Raw genomic sequence first — 13,303 nt, forward strand, 5'->3', positions numbered from 1 at the left:
CTTGACACCCGTCCACATGTTTTGTTTTGTTGCCTGTCTCCCCCTTCTAAACTGTGGGCCCGTTGTTGGGTAGGGACCTTCTCTATATGTTGCCGACTTGTACTTCTCAAGCGCTTAGTACAGTGCTGTGCACACAGTAAGTGCTCAATAAATAAGATTGAAAGAATTGAATGAATAAATGAATCTACCCCAGTGGTACCTAGTTACTATTTACTATTCCATTAATTTTGTTAATGATGTGCATGTAGCTTTAATTCTATTTGTTCTGATGCCTTGACACCCGTCCACATGTTTTGTTCTGTTGCCTGTCTCCCCCTTCTAAACTGTGAGCCCGTTGTTGGGTAGGGACCGTCTCTAGATGTTGCTGACTTGTACTTCCCAAGCGCTTAGTACAGTGCTCTACACACAGTAAGCGCTCAATAAATACGATTGAATGCATGTGAGCCCGTTGTTGGGTAGGGACCGTCTCTATATGTTGCCGACTTGTACTTCCCAAGCACTTAGTACAGTGTTCTGCACACAGTGAGTGCTCAATAAATACGATTGAATGAATTGAGTGAATGAATGAATCTACCCCAGTGCTTAGTATGGTGCCGGGCACAGAGTAAGAGTTTGCCGACCTCCCCCCTCACCCCAATCCAGTCCATTCTTCACTCTGCTGCCCGGATCATTTTTCTTGGAAACATTCAGGCCGTGCTTCTCCCCCTCCTCAAGAGCCTCCAGTGGTTGCCCATCCACCTCCGCATCAAACAAAGACTCCTCACTCTCAGCTTCAAGGCTGTCCATCCCCTCGCCCCCTTCTACCTCCCCTCCCTTCTCTCCTTCTCCATCCCAGCCCGCACCCTCCACTCCTCTGACGCCTGTAGACTGTGAGCCCACTGTTGGGTAGGGACCGTCTCTATATGTTGCCAACTTGGACTTCCCAAGCGCTTAGTACAGTGCTGTGCACACAGTAAGCGCTCAATAAATATGATTGAATGAATGAATGAATGCCTGCCTTTTCACCGTACCTCAGTCTCATCTATTTTTAGACTGTGAGCCCACTGTTGGGTAGGGACTGTCTCTATATGTTGCCAATTTGTACTTTCCAAGCACTTAGTACAGTGCTCTGCACACAGTAAGCGCTCAATAAATACGATTGATGATGATGATGATCTATAATAACGCCAACCCCTCACCCTCATCCTGCCTCCGGCCTGGAACACCCTCCCTCCTCAGATCCCACAGACTCTCCCAGCCTTCAAAGCCATATTGAAGGCTCATCTCCTCCATGAGGCCTTCCCTGATTAAAGCCTCTTTCTCCCTTCTCCAGCTCCCTTTCATTCATTCAGTCGTATTTATTGAGCGCTTACTGTGTGCATCACCCCAGTGTGCTCCCTTTGAGAAGCAGCAAAGCTTAGCGGTTAGGGCATGGGCCTGGGAATAGGAAGGACGTGAGTTCTAATCCCGGCTCTACAAATTGTCTGCTGTGGGACCTTGGGCAAGTCACTTCACTTCTCTGTACCTCAGTTATCTGTAAAATGGGGAACGAAGTGACGAGCCCTGGGTGGGACAGGGACTGTTTCCAACCCAATTTGCTTGTATCCACCTCGGGGCTGGCACACAGTAAGCGCTTAACAAATACCACAGTTATTATCTATTAATTCCCCCTCCCAGCCCCACTGCACTTATGCCCATATCTCTCATTTATTTATTTATATAGATGCCTGCCTCACCTTCTGGACTGTAAGCTTGCAGTGGGCAGGGAATGCGTCTATTTATAGTTATAGTGGACTCTCCCAAGCAATTTAGTACAGGGCTCAGCACACAGTAAGCGCTCAAAAAATACGATTGACCGAAGTTAAAAAAAAAATTCAAAATACGATTGACTGAAGTTAAAAAAAAAAAATTCAAAATACGATTGACTGAAGTTAAAAAAAAAATTCCAAGGCCATTGACAGTCCAGGCCTGAACGTATCACTTTATCACTGCCTGAGTCCACTGAATCTGGTGGATTTGGAGGGGAAGGGGTGTCTGGTCAATGTCAAACCCTCCAACCCCAGAAATCAACCCCCTCCTCCACATATACACATACACACATGCATACATACACACCCCCACCCCTCAGGAGGCAGGCCCGAAATCCCATTCGAATTTAAAGGTTGTCAGGAAACGACTCTGAAAAACTTCCAGGATTTGTCCAGATTGTTCTCGTCAGATGGAGGGGTCTCATTCTCCACAACAGGACCGAAATGGATCTGTTTCAGTGGTAATTTGAAGATTGTGTCTCTTCCCCTCCCCCTTTCATTTTAGCTCCCTGCCCTCTTAAAAAAAAAAAACCTTTATTGCTAATATACAAGCATTTCATTTATAAGAAGCTAATAAACTAGGGAAGAGGAATGTACCTCTCTTCTGGGTTTTAAACGTAAAAAAAAAAAAAAAAAAACGCCCCTTTGTTCATTGATTCAGTGGTGAAAAATAAATGCAACTTAGACATAAGGCTATTTGAACTCTTTATTTGCCACATTTACAATATTAATAACAGTGTTTCTAGAAGTTGTCACATCAAGTAAAAGATCTTCATTCCAGACTGTCTTTGGGGGCTAAATTGAGACAGGATGCATGCACTTAATAAATTGTCGTCTCACGTAGTCATTTTGGTAAATAATTAGCTTCAGTGAAAGAATAAGTTAGCATATTGTATGCATCTAATGTTGCAAATGTACATACAGCAAAGTTTCCTATTAATCAACAGTCAAAGCACTGAAAGTTGGGTCTCATACATAATGAATTGTGCTTAAGTCTCTAGGGCTTCATTGATAGAAAAATAAGAGAAAACACAAGTGTGGTAAGCTTTTGAATAAAATTTAACTAGATTGCTCTGCATCTTGTAATTGTTTTGGAATCATTAGGGAGTAGATAATTCATATGCAGTTTGGGGGTGTTTCCATCCTCATCTATCAAATGGAAGCGCCTGATATGTTAAGGTGTTGATGAAATGCTAGTTTCTTCCTAATGATTTCCGCTTTCACATTTAGCCGTTGAAAGTGCCCGTGGTTTCTTTTTATTTGAAGAAATAGATCCGAGCTGAGCCCGTGAGCTTTTCCAACTGTGCCTTTTCAGCACACACTCGTGGCGTCGGTAACTTCTAGTATCGGTGACATCTAGTATCAGAAACCTCGATTATCAGTAGCCTCTACTATTGGGAATCTCAAGTGTCAGCAACGTCTAGAATAGGTAACCTCGAGTATCGAAAACATCTAGTATCCATAATAGTATCGTTACCCTAGAGTAAAAGAAACCTAGCCTGTTGGTAATCTCACGTATCCGTAATCATGAGTATCGGTAACCTCACTAGCGACTAATGATGATGATGATGATGGTATTTGTTAAGTGTTTACTATGTGCCAAGCACTGTTCTAAGCACTGGCGTAGACATAAGGTAATCAGGCTGTCCCACGTGGGGCTCATAGTCTTAATCCCCATTTTACAGATGAGGTAACTGAGGTACAGAGAAGTTAAGTGACTTGCCCAAAGTCACACAGCTGACAAGTGGTGGAGCTGGGATAATAATAATAATAATAATAATAATAATAATGAGAATGATAATAATAGTATTTGTTAAGCACTTACTATGTGTCAAGCACTGTTCTAAGCGCTGAGGGAGACACAATCAGGTTGTCCCATGTTGTCCCCAAATCAGTCACCTCCAGTATCCATAATCTCTATTATCGGTAATCTTGAGTATCAGTAACCTCTAGTATTGGTAACCTCAAGTATCAGTTGCCTCTAGTATCCGTAATCTTGAGTATCTGCAGTCTCTAGAGCAGTAACTTCAAGTAATTGGTAACCTCGAGTATCATTAACCTCTAGTATTGGTAACCTCTAGTATTAGTAACCTCTAGTATCCTTAATCTCTAGTATCGGTAACATCTATTAACCTCTAGTAATTGGTAACCTTGAGTATCATTAACCTCTAGTATTGGTAACCTCTAATATTGGTAACCTCTAGTATTGGTAACTTCTAATATTGGTAACCTCTAGTATCATTAACCTGTAGTATCAGTAACCTCTAGTATTATTAAACTCTAGTATTGGTAATCTCAAGTATCAGTAGCCTCTAGTATAGGTAACCTCTAGTAGAGAAGCACCGTGGCTTAGTGGAAAGAGCCCATGCTTGGGAGTCAGAGGTCATGGGTTCTAATCCCAGCTCCGCCACTTGTCAGCTGTGTGACTTTGGACAACTAACTTTACTTCTCTGTGCCTCAGTTACCTCATCTGTAAAGTGGGGATTAAAGACTGTGAGCTCCACATGGGAAAACCTGATTACCTTGTATCTCCCTCAGCGCTTAGAACAGTGCTTGACACATAGTAAGCGCTTAACTATTATTATTATTATTATTGTTGTTGTTGTTGTTGTTGTTATTGTTATTGTTATTATTATTATTATTATCCCAGCTCCACCACTTGTCAGCTGTGTGATTTTGAGCAAGTCACTTAACTTCTCTGTACCACAGTTACCTCATCTGTAAAATGGGGATTAAGACTATGAGCCCCACGTGGGACAGCCTGATTACCTTATATCTACGCCAGTGCTTCGAACAGTGCTTGGCACATAGTAAACGCTTAACAAATACCATCATCATCATTATTAGCCACTAGTATAGATAACCTCAAGTATCAGTAACCTTTAGTATAGGTAACCTTAAGTATCATTAACCTCTAGTTTTGGTAACCACGAGTAACGGTAACCTCTAATATCATTAACCTCGTGCAGCATGGTTCAGTGGAAAGAGCCCGGGCTTTGGAGTCCGAGGTCATGGGTTCAAATCCCGGCTCCGACACGTATCAGCTGTGTGACTTTAGACAAGTCACTTCACTTCTCTGGGCCTCAGTTCCCTCATCTGTAAAATGGGGATTAAGACTGTGAGACCCCCGTGGGACAACCTGATCACCTTGTATCTACCCCAGCGCTTACAACAGTGCTTTGTACAAAGTAAGCGCTTAACAAATACCATTATTATTATCTTTTAAACTGTGAGCCCACTCTTTTAGACTGTGAGCCCACTGTTGGGTAGGGACTGTCTCTATATGTTGCCAACTTGTACTTCCCAAGCGCTTAGTAGAGTGCTCTGCACACAGTAAACGCTCAATAAATATGATTGATTGATTGATTAACCTCCAGTATTAGTAACCATGAGTGTCGATAGCCTCCAGTATCATTAGCCTCTGGTATCATTTACTCCCAATATCAGTAATTTCTAGAAATGATAACTAATAATGACAGCTACTTATAGTATTGATAACTGCTAGTATCAGTATCTTCTGGGAAGCAGCGTGGCTCAGTGGAAAGAGCCCGGGCTTTGGAGTCAGAGGTCATGGGTTCAAATCCCGGCTCCGCCACTGGCCATCTTTGTGACTTTGGGCAAGTCACTTCACTTCTCTGTGCCTCAGTTACCTCAACTGTAAAATGGGGATGAGGACTGTGAGCCCCCCATGGGACAACCTGATCTCCTGGTAACCTCCCCAGCACTTAGAACAGTGCTTTGCACATAGTAAGCACTTAATAAATGTCATCATTATTATTATTCTAGTATGGGTAACTTCTAGAAATGATCATTTCTAGTGTTGGTAACTTCTAGAAATGATAACTTCTCACATCGGTAACTTAATGTCTAGTATCAGTAACTTGTAGAATTAGTAACTTCTAGAATCGATCACTTCTGGGAGAGGTCCGTCTGATCTGGGCACGAAGACGATTTTTTTTTTTTTTACGGTGTCTTGTTAATTGTGTCAAACACCAGGCTAAGCACTGGGGTAGGTAAAAGTTAATTAGGTCAAGCGCAGTATCTGTCCCTCTTGGGGCTCACAGTCTAAGTAAGAGGGAGAACAGGTATCCCCATACTACAGTTGAGGAAACTGAGGCACAGAAGTTATGTGATTTGCCCAAGGTCACACAACAAGCAATTGGCAGAGCCGGGATTAGAACCCAGGTTTCAGCTTGTAATCTCAAACCCTGTTGTTAATTTGGGTTGTTGACAAATAATTTAATAATAATAATAGTAATAATAATAATGATGGCATTTGCTAAGTGCTTACTGTGTGAAAAGCACTTTTCTAAGCTCTGGGATAGATACAAGGTAATCAGGGTGCCCCAAATGGGGCTCACAGACTTCATCCCCATTTTACAGATGAGGGAACTGAGGCCCAGAGAAGTGAAGAGACTTGCCCAAAGTCACCCAGCTGACAAGTGGCAGAAGGAGGATTAGAACCCATGACCTCTGACTTCCAACCCAGGCTCTTTCCACAAAACCATGCTACTTTTCCAGTAATCCCCTAACGTCCTCTTGATAATTTGCATTCTAGTCATTTTGAAGCAAAAATAGCATTCAGTTGAGACTATCAGACTTCTTAATCGACATTACTTTGTCCTCAGAATACTGCTATGAATAATAATAATTAATGATAATAACTATGGTACTTGTTAAGCACTTACTATATGCCAAGCACTGTTCTAAGCTCTGGGGTAGATACAGGTTAATCAGGTTGGACACAGTCCCTGTCCCACATAGGGCTCATACTCTTAATCCCCATTTTCCAGATGAGTTAACTGAGGCCCAGAGAACTGTAGTGACTTGACCAAAGTCACGCAGCAGGCATGTGGCGGAGCCGGGATTAGAACCCAGGTCCTTAGAGAAGCAGCGTGGCTCAGTGGAAAGAGCCTGGGCTTTGGAGTCAGAGGTCATGGGTTCAAATCCCGGCTTCGCCAATTTTCAGCTATGTGACTTTGGGCAAGTCACTTCACTTCTCTGGGCCTCAGTGACCTCGTCTGGAAAATGGGGATGAAGACTGTGAGCCCCCCCGTGGGACAACCTAATCAACTTGTAACCTCCCCAGCTCTTAGAACAGTGCTTTGCACTTAGTAAATGCCATTATTATTAGTATTAGTATTATTAATGACAATGATAATGTCATTGTCACAGCACTTGTATATACGTATATATGTTTGTACATATTTATTACTCTATTTGTGTATTTATTTATTTATTTTACTTGTCCATATCTATTCTATTTATTTTATTTTGTTAGTATGTTTGGTTTTGTTCTCCGTCTCCCCCTTTTAGACTGTGAGCCCACTGTTGGGTAGGGACCGTCTCTATATGTTGCCAACTTGGACTTCCCAAGCGCTTAGTACAGTGCTCTGCACGCAGTAAGCGCTCAATAAATACGATTGATTGATTAATAATGGAATTAAATGCTTTCTCTGTGCAAAGCTCTCTACTAGCGCTTAGAACAGTGCTCAGCGCTTAGAACAGTGCTCAGCGCTTAGAACAGTGCTCTGCACATAGTAAGCGCTTAACAAATGCTATTATTATTATTATTATTATTATTATTATTATTATTATTATTATTATTATTATTATTATTACTAACCACTGGGCTAGATACAACCTAATCGGAGTGGACATAGACCTCATCCCACGTCGGCCTCACGATCTGACGGGGAGGGAAAGAGATATTGAATCCCCATTTTACAGAGAAAGAAACTGAGGTCCAGAGAGGTGAAATGACTTCCCCAAGGTCACCCAGCAGTCACGTGGCAGAGCAGGATTAGAACCCAAGTCCTATCACTCCCAGGTCTTTCTACGAGGCTGCCGTTTCTTTCCATTAGGCCCCGTTGATCTTATTTATGGACATAAATCATGGAATACAGCATTCAGGTGACAGAGAAATTCAAGTTTAGGGGTTTAGCTCCATCTCTCCGTGTAAAGCGCTACAATAATTCTGTTTTCTTCTCCAACTCCAACCAGCCACTGGGAGGAAACGGTCGAATATTTTCGCGCAATGGGCTCGTTAAATCCACCAGAAAGCCGGGAAACGCGGATGAGTCACGCTGTCAAAAGGGGTTTTAATTGCTCACAATTGTTCAGTAAATGTAGCACTTACCAAGAATCCGTGCCCTGCGTGTACGAAATGGTTATTGTGCGCTGAGCGTGTATGGGGACGCCTCCTGCCTCCGTCTCCCATTGTGGATTCTCCGTCCATCCCTGCGCTGTGATGGACTCCTGCTTCATTCATTCAATCATATGTGTACCTCCCAAGTGCTTAGTACAGTGCTCTGCACACAATAAGCACTCAATAAATACGATTGAATAAAATGAATGAATTTAGTGAGTGCTGACTATGTGCAGAGCGCTGAACCAAGCACTTGGGAGAGAAGCAGCGTGGCTCAGTGGAAAGAGTATGGGCTTTGGGGTCGGAGGTCATGGGTTCAAATCCCGACTCCATCAATTGTCAGCTGTGTAACTTTAGGCAAGTCATTTAACTTCTCTGTGCCTCAGTTCCCTCATCTGGAAAATGGGGATTAAGACTGTGAGCCCCACATGGAACAACCTGATCACCTTGTATCCCCCCAAGCGCTTAGAACAGTGCTTTGCACATAGTAAGTGCTTAACAAATACCATTATTATAATTATTATTATAACAATAGAACAAGAAGCAGTCACATTCCCTGCCCACAGCAAGCTTACAGTCTAGAGGACGAGCTTCCCCGGGGATCTCACTCATTCATTCAAACGTATTTGTTGAGCACTTACTGTGTGCAGAACAGTGTACTAAGCGCTTGGGGAGTACAGTATAAAAGCAGACACATTCACTGCTCACGATGAGTTCATAGTCTAGAGAGGACGCGGACATTAATATAAAGAAATAAATTGCAGCTATATACAGATGTATAGATTTGTGGATCTGGAAACAGAGAGAGTCCACACGGTCTGTGCTGGGGACCGTCAGCGAAGCCCGGCCTGAGAGTCACAGGGCCTGGGTTCTAATCTTGGCTCTGCCACGTGCTTGCTGTGTGATCTTGGGTAAGTTTTACTTCACTTCTGTGAGCCTTGATTCCTTCATCTGTAAAAATGGGGATTAAACCTGGGGGACTCGTGTGGGACATGAACTGTGTCCACCCTGATTAGCTCACATCTACCCCAGCACTTAATACAGTGCCTGGCCCATAGTAAGCGCTTAATAAATACCACAAAAAAAAAGAAATTTGCCGCTCCTTGGTGGGATCAAATATAACCTGTGGAGGCCAGTGTCCTTCCCCTACCCCCTCCTTCCCTCCTCTCTCTTCCTCCCCCCTCCCTTCCTCTCTGCTCCCTTTTCTTCTCTCCCCTTCCTCATCCTCCTCCCCCTCCCCTATCTCTGCCCCTCTTCTTCCTTTTGCCTTTCTCTGCTTCCTCTTGTTTCTCTTTGTGTGTGTGAAATGATTTGCCCAAGGTCACACAGCGGACAAGTAGCAGAGCCAGGTTTAGAACTCAGGTCCTCTGGCTCCCAGGCCCATGGTCTAATTACTAGACAACTCTTTTCCCCCTACGTCTCTCCCTCCCTCTCCTCCTCTTCCTCTTCTTCCCTCTCCTCCTCTTCCCTTCCTCTTCAGAGTCCTTTTCTTCCTTCACATCAGCGCTTAGAACAGTGGTCAGCTCTTAGAACAGTGCTTGGGCTCTTAGAACAGTGCTTGGCACATAGTAAGCGCTTAACAAACACTATTATTATTATTATTATTATTATTATTATTATTATTATTATTATTATTATTATTATTATTATTATTATTATTATCCTCATCTCTCTCCTCCCTCGTCCCCTCTCAGTTTCACCTCCTTCCATGCTCTGGCTCTCCCCCTCCTCCTAAATGCTTGCTTCCTCCTCCTCCTTCCTCCCCGCTGCTCCAAGTTTCATAAAGTATCCAAGCCACCCTTCTACTCCTCAACTGCACCGTCTACTTCTCCACCTTGATTGTGCACTTTTGTTTTATTTTTGTGTTGGGTTTTTTACGGTGTTCATTATGTGCTTTTTTTATATATATATAGTGCGCATTAAGGCCTTACTTTGTGCCGGGCACTTCCTTCTAGACTGTGAGCCCACTGTTGGGTAGGGACCGTCTCTATGTGTTGCCAACTTGTACTTCCCAAGCGCTTACTACGCTGCTCTGCACGCAGTAAGCGCTCAATAAATACGATTGAATGAATGAATGAGTGAATGAATGAATGAATGAATGAATTAGGAGCTGGGGAATTACAAGCTAATCAGGTTGGACACAGTCCCTGTCCACATCGGCTTTAAAGCAGACAATCCCCTCGCCTCCTCCTACCTCACCTCGATGCACCTCGATACTGAAGCAGCGTGGCTCGGTGGAAAGAGCCCGGGCTTTGGAGCCAGAGGTCATGGGTTCAAATCCCTGCTCTGCCAATAGCCAGCTGTGTGACTTTGAGCAGGTCACTTCGCTTCTCTGGGCCTCAGTTACCTCATCTATAAAATGGGGATGAAGACTGTGAGCCCCCCGTGGGGCAATCTGATCACCTTGTAACCTCCCCAGCGCTTAGAACAGTTCCTTGCACGTAGTAAGCGCTTAATAAATGCTATCATTATTATTATTAATTATTATTATTATTATTATTATTATTATTACTCCAACTCAACTCATACACTTCGCTCCTTCTCACTCTACCTCAATCTCATCTATCTCAGACTGACCTCTCGCCCACATCCTGCCTCTGGCCTAGACTGCCTTCCCTCCTTAAATCCCACAGACAGTGACTCTCCGCCCACTTCAGAGGCGTATCGAAGGCCCATCTCCTCCAAGAAGCCTTCCCTGACTAAGCCCCACTTTTCCTCATCTCCCACCCCCTTCTGCATCTCTCTGACTCGCTCCCTTTATTCATCCCCCCTCCCAGCCCCACACCACTGATGTCCAGATCTGTCATTTATTATTGATTTCTATATTTATGTCTGTCTCCCGCTCTGGACTGTGGTGATGGAATCCAGTGAGAGCAATGTCTGTTTTTCCTCCAGCTGTAACGGGGAGAATTTAAAACCATCAGGGATTAGCACAGTGTCTACTCAGGGAAATAATAATAATAATAATAATAATGGCATTTATTAAGCGCTTACTATGTACAAAGCACTGTTCTAAGCACTAGGAAGGTTACAGAGTGATCAGGTTGTCCCACTTGGGGCTCACAGTCTTAATCCCCATTTTCCAGATGAGGTAACTGAGGCCCAGAGAAGTGAAGTGACTTGCCCAAAGTCACACAGCTGACAATTGGCGGAGCTGGGATTTGAACCCATGACCTCTGACTCCAAAGCCCAGGCTTTTTCCACTGAGCCACGCTGCTTCTCTAATTATGGGGAAACTATGGGGAAGGGAGAACAAGCAGCAGTGCTCTGCACACAGTAAGCGCTCAATAAATACGATTGATGATGATGGTGTAGTAATTAGAGCCCGGGTCTGGGAGATAATAATAATAATGATAATAATAATGTTGGTATTTGTTGAGCCCTTACTATGTGCCAAGCACTGTTCTAAGCTCTGGAGGGGGATACAGGGTAATCAAGGTTGTCCCACGTGGGGTTCGCAGTTTTCATCCCCATTTTCCAGATGAGGAAACTGAGGCCCAGAGAAGTGAAGTGACTTGCCCAAAGTCACACAGCTGACAAGTGGAGGAGCAGGGATTAGCTAGAGGTCATTGGTTCTAATCTCGGTTCTGCCATTTCTCTGCTGTGTGACCTTGGGCAAGTCACTTCTCTAGGCCTCAGTTACCTCATCTGTAAAAGGGGGATTGAGACTGTGAGCCCCACGTGAGACAGGGACTGTGTCCATCCTGATTTGCTTGTGCCCACCCCAGCGCTTAGTACAGTGCCTGGCATGTAGTAAGCACTTCACAAATATCATCATTATTATTATTATTATTATTATTTTCATTATTATGAGTTCTAATCCTGGATCCACCACTTGTCTGCTCTGGGACCTTGGGCAAGTCACTCCACTTCTCTGGGCCTCAGTTCCCTCAGCTGTAAAAAATGGGGATTATAACTGTGATTCCCACGTGGGACAGGGACTGTGTCCAGCCTGATAATAGTAAGAATAATAATAGTGGTATTTGTTAAGCACTTCCTCTGTGCCAAGCACTGTTCTAAGCACTGTGCCAAGGTAATCAGGTTGTCCCACGTGGGGCTCACAGTCTTAATCCCCATTTTCCAGAGGAAGCTATTGAGGCACAAAGAAGTTAAGTGCCTTGCCCAAGGTCACACAGCTGACGAGTGAAGGAGTCAGGATTAGAACCCACAACCTCTGACTCCCAACGCCGTGCTTTTTCCAGTGAGTCACGTGGCTGATTAGCTTGCATCTACTACCCCAGTGCTTAGAGTAGTGCTTGGCACATAGTAAGTGCTTAAAAAATACCATCACTATTATTATTGTTATATATGTGCAGAGCAATGTACTAAAGTCTCGTGCATATAGCTTTAATTATATTTGTTCTGACGATTTTGACACCTGTCTTGTTTTGTTGTCTGTCTCCCCTTTCTAGACTGTGAGCCCGTTGTTGGGTAGGGACCGGCCCTGTATGTTGCCAACTTATACTTCCCAAGCGCTTAGTACAGTGCTCTGCACACAGTAAGCGCTCAATAAATGCGATTGAATAAATGAATGAGAGTACAGAGTTGGTAGACACGTTCCCTGCCGTTGGTCACTTGCAGAATTTTGCTCTGCTGTTTTCAAGCGCTTTTCTTCTTTAAACAGCACTCAGCATTGTGGATGTTGTTTCCCACACTTCCTTACATCCTTTGCAGCAGAGATATTTCCACTGAGGCCTGGAACCGGATTCGAATTTAGCCTTAACGATTTCCTTTCGTACTTGGTGCCGGAGAAATCTCGCTCAGACCCTGCCAGGGGAGAGAATCGAGCTCACCAAATTCCTTTCTTTTTCTTCTTGAAGGTGCTAATAGTTGCAGCCCTGATGGCTCGTGTTCACGACAAACCGAGAGAGGCAGCGGGGCCTAAAGGATGGAGCCCAGGCCTCGGAGTCCGAAGACCTGGGTTCTAATCCTGGCTCCCCCACTTGTCTGCCGTGCGACTTCGGGCAAGTCGCTTCACTTCTCTGGACCTCAGCTCCCTCTTCTGAAAATGGGGATTAAAACTTTGAGAGATTAATTAACTTGACTGACTTGTATCTACCCCAGCGCTTAGTACAGCGGCGTGGCTCAGTGGAAAGAGCCCGAGCTTTGGAGGCAGAGGTCACGGGTTCAAATCCCGGCTCCGCCAATTGTCAGCTGTGTGACTTCGGGCAAGTCACTTCACTTCTCTGTGCCTCAGTTCCCTCATCTGTAAAATGGGGATTAAGACTCTGAGCACCCCCGTGGGACAACGTGATCACCTTATAACCTCCCCAGTGCTTCAAACAGTGCCTTGCACATAGTAAGCGCTTAATAAATGCCATCATTATTATTATTACAGCGCTTGACACATTACATTTAAACAGATACT

At 44.1% G+C, this 13,303-nt stretch overlaps 1 protein-coding gene across 1 annotated transcript in view; it reads left to right on the top strand.

Moving 5' to 3' along the window:
• Positions 1-13,303, top strand: part of MGMT (O-6-methylguanine-DNA methyltransferase) — a 312,579-nt gene that overhangs the window by 216,735 nt on the left and 82,541 nt on the right. The gene's annotated exons all lie outside the window — the stretch shown is intronic.

This window comes from Tachyglossus aculeatus, chromosome 3 (genome assembly GCF_015852505.1).
Source record: "Tachyglossus aculeatus isolate mTacAcu1 chromosome 3, mTacAcu1.pri, whole genome shotgun sequence".
In the NCBI taxonomy this organism is placed as follows: domain Eukaryota; kingdom Metazoa; phylum Chordata; class Mammalia; order Monotremata; family Tachyglossidae; genus Tachyglossus; species Tachyglossus aculeatus.